The sequence below is a fragment of the Camellia sinensis genome, chromosome 11, assembly GCF_055761805.1.
Source record: "Camellia sinensis isolate YWXY chromosome 11, ASM5576180v1, whole genome shotgun sequence".
NCBI lineage: Eukaryota > Viridiplantae > Streptophyta > Magnoliopsida > Ericales > Theaceae > Camellia > Camellia sinensis.
In genome coordinates this window covers 176,970,841-176,980,996 of record NC_138971.1, presented here as the reverse complement: position 1 = coordinate 176,980,996, position 10,156 = coordinate 176,970,841, and the positions used below count along the sequence as shown (strand labels likewise).

Genomic DNA, 10,156 nt, shown 5'->3' with positions numbered 1-10,156 from the left:
GTGCCTGTGGTTGTAGAATTTGGGGGCTATGGAAGAAGAGAGGATTGAGGTCATAAAGCAAACCTGTGTTGTGATAGATGTAATGTGGATTTACTGATTCGCCATCTAATTTCACCTATATAATCTGAGTTTTCTTGAGGATTTTGTAGTATTGCTGTTCTTTACTTTGGTTGTGATTGCTTTCTTATCGGTATTCAGATGAATTTAACGTGAATTGTGAATTCATGTCGATTAGGGTTTCTAGGGTTTCAAATTGAATGTTTAGGATTTTGTTTTACTCAAATTTGATTGATGAGAAAATGAGGAAACATATAAATACATAAACCAGGTTTATGTTTTGACAAATATGGAAAACTCATACTTTAATTAAAAAGCCTAATTAGCTTAGTTAACTTCAGACTTTGAGATTGTGTTATTTTGTTGATGTTTCTTCATTTTGTTGGAAATCCCTAGCTGAGCCTCTGTAAGTGGGAAGATGTCTGGTAGTGAATAATTAGCATAATTTTGGTTACTGAGCATAATTTTAGCATAATTAGCATAATTTTGGTTACCCATAATTAGCTTTTTTTTTTTGGTTGTCTTTCTATGTTTTAATGAGTTAGTTAGTCTTATATTTTTTGCTCATGTTGATCTTTAGGAATTAAGAAAATGTTTAATAGGCTGAATTTTCCTATCCCTATGTGAAAAATGGAAATGTCAAATAATCTTTATGTACTTTTAGAGCAAGTAAATATAAATACGAGTACTGGAATCAATGTTTGAGAAATTTTGTGGCAATGAATAAGGTTTTTAATTTTCCAGAAATTGATTATGATTAGGTACAATTGGTTCGGATACAATTGAGAGTACCAGAGTATGGTTGAGTCTGTGGCTCCACTTGTGTGGCTTTGCTGGTGCTACTGTCTGTTGTCTGCTGTTTGCTGTCTGCTGTCATGCTAACTGTGGTCTTAGCTGTGTTTGTGGTTCATGCTGCCATGATGTTGCTACTATATTTCCTTCCCTGTAGCAGTGTTGTTTTCTTTATAGTGCATGCTCTGGTGCTGTCTGCGGTTGCTTTCTTCTTGTATTTCTGAACTGTATGCTGCCCAACCTTTGTTTTGTTGCTGTTTGTTGCTGTCTTCCTGCCAGTAAGAGGTGGCTAATCTGCTTGGTTGGTGCAGCAAATTGGGCTAGTTTTTTGATTGGGCTCTGTTTTTTGCTGATCCTAATGGACTTAGTTTGCATTTTTGTGTTGTTTTCCTTTCTTGTTTCCGTCTTTTGTGTCAGTTTCTGTTCGTTTGATGACAATGTTGTCTGGCTAAAGAGCCTTTCGTTTTTTTCTCTGTGTCTGTTGTTAGTTTTGTGGTGCCTGAGGGATGCCTCTTGTAAACCTGTATATGTTATTGTTTTTAATTTATAACTTACTTACCTAAAAAAAAAAGAAAGAAAGAAAACCCACAGTTTTGGCTCTATGTTTTGTGATTTATTAATTTCCTTCAATGGTTTCATCTTGTTTTGCAGGTCTATGAGGATGAAACAGTTTCTAGTAACCCTTAGATTTATTTTATATTTTTATATTTTTATATTTTTGGGCTTTTTGATTCAGGGATCCACAATTGCTGATCTTTCAGTCTCTATTACACGGGTTGAGAATTACCAGCTGCCTCCTGATGCTCCTCCCTTAACCCCTGTAAGTACCACGGCTGTTAAAAATAATACTTTGGTATCTGTTTTATAATACTGTTCTATCTATTCATTCTGAAAATTTATAGATAATGCGAATGTAAAAAAAGTTGGATGGGCTAATGACAGGTAAATTGGTCATGGACCTACTCACCTGATCCTGAGGCCCACATTGTAGTTTTTTGGAAACCTTAGTCGCTTTACTCCTAGAAGGATATAAAACCAAAGAAAATTATCAGTGAACAAGAAAAAATAATAATGATGGTGATAATAACAATAAAATAAATAACTCTAAAAGAGAGAAATGAATGACATAGGAAAACTAAAATAGTCTATATGGAAGAGCGAGTCGCTAAGTGGTGGTGGTCCTGGGTGGAATAGATAGGGGCTAAAAGGGCGAGGTTTGAACATCCAAACTAAAATAAGAGTGTTGGGGTAAATACCATTGGGCTAAAAAGCCCTTGGCTAGGAGTAAACAATTGAGTAGTGAGGTAGAAATTAACTTATATTCTCATAGAAAACTGCAAAGAAAACTCTGCAACTTATATTCTCATAGCCATTTTCATTTCAATAGAAATTAACTTCAAATTCTTGATGCTTGCATTTCCAATAGTCTATATGGAAATTCAGTGTTAACTCGTTCAGTGTTAAAAAGAAAATCCTTATTAAAGTTATTAAGAAGTCTTGACTGATAATGCTCTTGAGATTTCATATACACATAAGCTAGAATGTTCTATCCATTAAAGCTTTATTTCAATTTATTTGGAAGTTGCAATATGAATCTGTTACGTATTGATCTAATTGATGTTATTTAAGTTATGAGAGGCATCATATGTTTCTGTACCTTGCATATTACATAAATTAAAAAATAGATAGGGTCTGTGGGTGTGGGAAACCAAAGGTTTTTATTTTATTTTATTTTTTACCAGATGATGGTAAAAATGTTTTGGCCAGTACTTGTGCTTGCATATCTATTAACTCTCTCTCTCACACACACACACACACACACACACAGAGACTTCTACCAGATCAATAAAAAAGCTAATGGACTTTGTTTTAAATTTGTCATTGATCAATACAGATTGCTACCAGATCCTCCTTTTTGCTGGTGGTTGGTGGTTGTTGGTTGGTTGATGGTTGGGTCAAAAGTGCAAGTGCTTCTGTTCTTTCATATGTACCAACAAGAGATGGGGAAAAGGATAGACTAGGGTACTGTTGAAAGATTATGACAGTGGGATGAACAATTGGAATTAACCCAGCTGATAAGGTCGACCGAGAAAGAGTCTAGAACAGAACTAGGGATGTCCAAAGCCTCCCAGAATTTTTTAGCTTCCAAGCCTTCCATATGTCCTTGTTTTTATCTATTTGTTATTGGAAATAGTTTATAGATTTAACGGTGTTTTGCTGAAGACCAAAGAATCTGATGTAAATAGAAATTGTGACAGGTACGAAAAATCGGGTAATGAGCAGTTTGTGACTGAACTTAGCAAATGGGTCTTCCATGAAAGGGGTCATCTGGAGGTGAGGAACAAACTTGCCTGATATCTGGTTATCTTTGTATCTGATTACGACTGTATATTTTATCAACTTTGGCCAAGTTAAGACTTAAAGCTTTAAGGGATAAAAATGCTACTAGAAAAGGACGTTCTCATAAGATTTTTCAAACTTCCACATGATTATGATGTATTGCACCCTCTGTTGGTGTGTAGTATTAACTTGTATTCTTGATCTTTAGGCTGTTAATGTCAGACATCACAAAGTTAGGGAAATAGATGAGCCTGCAATTTATAGGATTAATGATGACCTGGTAATGCCACCTCATATTCATTATGTCAAGATTTGGTTGCTGTGAGATTAAATTACAAATAATGGAACTTTTGTTGCCACATTCTTACAAATGTGAATATTTTGCAGGAATACTCTATTGAGATTTTTGAGTGGTCTGGAACAAATTGGGAACCATACGTGTCTAATGATGTTCAAGTGCACTTCTACATGATGAGCCCTTATGTGTTGAAAACCTTATCAACCAATCAGAAGGTAGTTACCAAGGCCACCACTGCATGTTATCTTAAAATCTTATGTTTTATTAACATCTCATTTCATGTACACATAAATATTCCTGATATTGCAGGGGCTGTACATCCTGATAATCTTAAAAGAGATGATTAAGATTATCAACCAATCATAAATATTCCTGATTCATGGAGGTTTGTTCACTTCTGTAGAGTTGATTAATTACTTTAGAGTTTAGGGCACCAAACCAAACAACTTGTTTGTTAAGAAGAACATAAATACATGTTTACATTAGATTTGGTTGTTGAGAGACTACAGTAATTGACTCTGTTCTATGGGTCAGGAAAACAATTCACTTGTTGCACATTTTTAATATAAGACATTGTTCTAAATAATCTTTCAGTATAAGACAGTAATTAACTCTGTTCTAAACAGTTGAGACAATGCTTTGTGAGTTGAATGTGCTTTTCCAAACATACTAAACATGTAAAACCATTAGACTATAAGTGGTCTCTTTTGTGTTTTTCTTTAGCTGCTATCATGTGTGAACTATTGAAGACATTTTCCATAAATTGGCCTAATCTTTTTGCAGGCTGAAGGTGATGATGATGATGCCGAGGCTGATGATGATGAAACTCACAAAGATGCTGATATTACAGAAGAGAGTGCACATGTAGGATTTCTTTGTACTTTTAATTGTTTAAAAATATCAATTCCACAAAGGATCCACTTTGATGTATCTTGTTTGTTGCTTTGTATTTGCAGGATGAGTTGTAGGGAGGGAGAGCACCGCTGTGGTTTTCTGCTGACAATTCACTCTCTCGAGATCTCTGAATTTTTTTCTTGCTTAGTTTATTTGTAGCTTTTAGTTTTGTTTGTGTTTTAGGGAAAGAAACATCGGTGGCTGCATAGCAAGCAAGAACTGTGGCTAATTGTTTTAATCTCATTTGACTCACCTGAGGAATTGAATCAGTAGTTGTTGGGTTTACCACTGTATGGAACGTCATTTGTGCCATTCCTTGAATTTATGTGCTATGTTATTGCCTATTGGGAAATTGGAAAGTAAGAAAATATTTAATGATTCAGTTAATTTGAATGATGCTTTAAAATTATGTATTGTGTCGAATGTTAATGAATTATGTATTGTGTCGAATTTAATGATTTAGTTAATTTGAATGATGCTTTAAAATTATAGGTTTATTATGGATTGAATGAATTATTAGGAATTATAGGTGTATTGTTTTCTTGCTTTGGCGATCAATTTATTAGTTGCGACAAATAAATAATTTTTTTTCGCAAAAAATGACAATTGCCAACCAACAGTTTTGGTCGCAAAAAATACATCTATTGCCGACCAAACAGCTTTTGGTCGTAGAATCTCACTTTTGCCGACCAAAAGTTTTGGTCGCAAAAAGTAACAAATGGCGACCAAATTTTTTGGTCGTGGAATGTCACAATTAGCGACCAAACGTTTTGGTCGTTGAATGTGATAATTGGCGACCAAACTTTTTGGTCGCGAAATGTGTCAATTGGCGACTAAGATATTTGGTCGGGAAAATATCACTTTTCGCGACCAAAGTGTTTTAGCGACAAAATAAATTAGTCGCGGTAATTAAATATTTAGCGACCAAAAATTTAGTCGGCAAATCTAACTTTTGCCGACCAACCAAAATTTTGGTCGCGAATTACTTTTGCCGACCCTCAATTGGCGACCAAAGTAGCGACCAAAAAAATTGGTCGCAGATAACTTTTGCCGACCAAAAATAGACTTTTAGCGACCAATTTTTTTGTTGCCAAAAGTGTTAATTCTTGTAGTGTGCGGAGATTCCAAATCAATAATAATAGTAATAGAGATATGAGTTGAGCCAATTTGATCTACCTTAATCAGTTGAGTAGGAGATAAAGTCAGCCTCATCCATCTTCTTTTGTACAGTCTCATTTATCATAACTACGAGTGCATACCCAACAATAATGTTATGAAATTATTAAATAACTTTCCTTCATTTGTCATGAACTAGCCGTATTATAGTCTCTACATGTGGATACTTCCTCCTCATAGATTGTGAAAAAAAGAATGAAGGGTAGACACATCATATAAATTTACAGTTAGTAAGTTTCTATATTCAATGAGAGGTTAAAAGTGAAGAGGCTGGATTAGCAAAGCTTTCCTTAGATAGACCGGGCCAATAGTCACTTTCATATGGATTTGTCTCGTATTTGGATACAACCCACTTAATCAACCCCTAGATTTTGTATGTTTTAATATCAGCTTACCTTATTCATAACTCTCTCTCTCTCTCTCTCTCTCTCTCTCTCTCTCTCTCTCTCTCTCTCTCTCTATATGCAATTTAGATGCGTTTGTTAGCCAACTCTATTTGACTAATAAGTTCAAAATCCCATGAGATTAAATTATTGTGCATATGGTCAGGTCATGCCACTTCATTTTTCAATCTTAAATCAAAACCCCATTTCCATATATCAAAAGCATATATATGAATGGTGTCATTGAATACTTACCGTTCTTCTTCAATGATTGCTACTCTTTTCAGTGGAACCCTCAGAATCGTATAGGGGCCCTTCACCTTAAAATTAGGGTTCTAGAGTTTCTAATTTCTCTCTATAAATTAAATTTGATTTGAGGAGACTAATCATCTCTCCACCTCCTTCATTTAAATAACACTCTTGTTCAATGAATTATAATTATTTAAATAACACTCTTGCTCAATGAATTATAATTATTTAATATTTTGTTGATGGATTTTTTATGAAATAAGGTTGGCAACTCCACCATATCATATTATTATAAAGCTATAAAAAAAATTAGCTGCGCACAAAATTACAACCCCACCAAATGAACAAAAGATAAGCAAATTATTTTATGATATCAATGGTATAAACAACTTATTTGAAAAAATAAAAACTCTCTGGTTTTCAAGTCCAACGTATCTTTCAAACCCTCTGTAGCCATCACTCAGGCATTGGAATAGTAGCATTTCTCCAATTCTCTCCTGCAAAAAGTCTAGCGTTCTATGTCTATTAGTTGGAGTCCACCCAGGGAGGGTTGGTTCAAGCACAATACGGATGGTGCTTCAAAAAGAATCCTAGGCAAAGTTGCTGCAGGAGGCCTCATCAGGGACCATCTAGGTCATTGGGTTATGGGCTTTTGCAAAAACATTGGTGTTACTTCAAGTGTTGCTTCTGAAATCTGGGCTCTCAGGGATGGGATTAAATTAGCTCTAGATAAGAATCTTTCTAATTTAGAGATTGAAACATATGCAATCTTACTCGAACAACTCATAGCAAGTGGCACCATGGACTCACATCAGCTTAATACTTGTGCGGATTTGCTTGCACAATACGGATGATTGCAGGTACCTTCTGAATTGCCACGGAGCACCGACAATTAACCATATCTATGGGGAAGCCAATACTTGTGCAGATTTGCTTGCAAACATATGGGCGACAGTTGAAAATTTTCAAATTTTTGTCAACCCTCCCCTTCCTATTTGTACTCAATTATTTGATGATACTCGGGACGTCTGCTATCCCAAACTTATGTAACTTCCTTTATTAATGCATCCAGTTTACCAAAAAATAAAATAAATAAACAACTTATTTTGTTATGAAAATTTATATTTAGAATTTCTATTTATGTTTACAAATTTTTAAAAATTATAAATAGTTTACAAAACTTTCTAATTTTTTATAACAAAAAGAAAGTTGTTTTCGCTTACTTTGAAACACGTTTTTATTCATTTTTCCACCTCCCACTCCCCCTAACCATCACCACTGCCCATCACCATTGGCAAGCACCAAATTTGGTCACTACCCACTTCTAGCCACCATCCGTGACCTTCTCAGGCCATCATTTCTTGCCTACAGTCACCCCTATTTGTCAACAATCACCTTTAGCCATTACCTTTTTATCTGTAATTGCTTTCAGCCACCCCCTCTCTCTTGATTTTCAAACACACCAAACAATTTTATATTTCGTTTTTACAAAAAATCATGAACATTGCCAAATTGCAAACTATATATATATATATATATTCAGGTATATTAGTCGGTTCGAGTTAAATCAATTTATAATCAATGCAAAAAATTAAATAAATAAATTAAGAGATATGACCAATAAATGAATGGACATATGAAGAACTTAATAAAACTAATGATTCCAAATGACTTTGTGGTTGCTTGATGTATCTAAGATTAACAGAGACACAACTGAGGAATCCAGTGACTCCTCAAATGGCATCACAGTTTGGAATCTAGTTGATTCCTAATGGATCATCTCTCTTTGCCTATATATGTTTATGCTTTCCTACACAGTGACTCCATAATTGTGAGTTTCGAACTTTTCATATCATTTGCATGAATAAACAAACACATTTCATATGCTAATCTCCCACAGATTAGGCTTTTTGATTAAAAGGGTGGTTTTCCATACCATCAAAGGTTCTATTGATGACCCACCACCAACACCACCCACTAAAGCAAGACCCTAAATTATATGATGGATCTTTATGTAACGTCATGCTTCCACAAAGCTAGCATATGAGTTTGACATAAGCGTAGAAATTCATAAATCAATCACAAAATCAGAAAAATAATGCATATAAATAATATTTTTTGTTAAAAAAAAATTCAACGAATCACATTAATAACCATTGCAAAAATTTTAAATAATATTTTCACCCAGAGGGTCTGTTTGGTAACCATTCCGTTTTCAGTTTTCAGTTTATATTTACAAAAATTTTAAAAACTGTCATAAAAACTTGTTTGATAATTTTTTTGATTTATAAATAGTTGTCTCAGTTTATAAATTTGAGGAACAAACGTAAACTCAAAAAATGAGTTTACGTTTTCAGTTTTCAATTTTTTTTTCAATTAATTTTTTTTTCAATTAATTTATTTGCAATTAATTTTTTTTTCAATTATTTTTTTTTTCAAATATTTCTTTTTCAATTAATCTTTTTTTCAATTAATTTTTTTTCCCAATTAAATTTTTTTCCAATTAATTTGTTTTCAATTATTTTTTTTTCAATTATTTTTTTTCAATTATTTTTTTTCAAATAATTTTTTTTCAATTATTTTTTTAATTAATTTTTTTTCCAAATAATTTTTTTTTCAATTATTTTTTTCCCAATTAATTTTTTTTTCAATGATTTTTTTTCAAATAATTTTTTTCAATTATTTTTTTTTCCAATTAAATTTTTTTTCAATTATAATGTATGCGATCCCATTGTTATAAATAATAAAAATAAATATAAATATTTTATACCTGAACAAACATATTTTTTAGTTTATGTTTTTAAAATTTTTTAAACATTTTATTCAAACCTATGCTCTTGTAATTTATGTTTTTTTAAAAATAAATAAAAACCAGTTTATAAAATTTTTGTAAACATAAACGTTACCAAACGCTACCTCTATGTTTCATTCTGTGTTTAGTTTCTGTGCTTGAAGTAGAACATGCTTGATATAAGCTTATGCACAATATCTTGCGCTATTGTTAAACTTTTGTGATCAGTTAATTAGTTCTGATGCTGACATAAACATATTAAGTATTAGGCAACTAACTCCACTGGCTTTGGAAAATTATTGTGTGATCAATGACCGAAATCGGTGCTCACTCAACAGCTAATCAAGAATTTATGTCATTATCTAGAACCTAATAATCTAATCTTAATTTTTTTTAGAATTGCCTAATCATATCCTAAACAACACATTGGGGATAAGTGGAACCAACTACGATATCATTATATCTATTATTATTGTGAGCATCTAAATCATCATATGCATCTCTCTGATTAGAAGAAGATAAGAGAAAAATTGGGTTGAGAGTTGAGCTGTCAAATGGATGATTTTGTGTTGGGGTTACAATCTAGTCAATTTGGATCCAAAATAATTGGTATTTTAAAGGAGAAAAGTTGAGCATCATATAGGGTAGTAGTAATGTAATGTTCTGTCATGCCAATCAAAATCCTCAAACATAGGATTTATCAGATTGGGTAGAAAGGATGGGAAAATTTTATAGATAAATATATAGCACATTAATGGTTCCCTCAAGCTAAAAGATTAACCAAACACAATAATCATATTTCGAGAGGAGGTAAATGCCTTCACAAACCCATTTTTTACTTGATTTCCTTTCTACTGGATGCAAAAACTGGGGTCCAATAGAGATTGCAACAAGTTTTTTTTTTGGGGGGGTATTTTTTTTTAGGAAGAGGAGTTGGACTGGTAATGTCCAAGTAACAGCCATATGGGCCCTGGTTACTGCGCTAACTTGTTTGCAACATCGAAAATGGCTCTTCATATTTTAAGCCCAATGATACTATCCAACATAGGGGTGAGCATGGTCCGGATTGGACCGGATTGGGATAAAACCAGGACCAATCCGTTATCTACGGTTCCTGAAAAATCGGAACCAATCCGATCCGTTTAAATCTTGGAACCAATCCGAACCAATCCATTT

General features: G+C 33.2%; 1 long non-coding RNA gene across 1 annotated transcript; it reads left to right on the top strand.

Moving 5' to 3' along the window:
• Positions 1-2,756: 2,756 nt before the first annotated feature.
• On the top strand, positions 2,757-3,912 carry LOC145803360 (uncharacterized). Its single transcript, XR_014345465.1, has 4 exons — positions 2,757-3,183; positions 3,398-3,469; positions 3,577-3,702; positions 3,797-3,912. It is a non-coding gene; the product is annotated as an uncharacterized LOC145803360 (long non-coding RNA).
• The last annotated feature ends 6,244 nt before the right edge of the window (positions 3,913-10,156 follow it).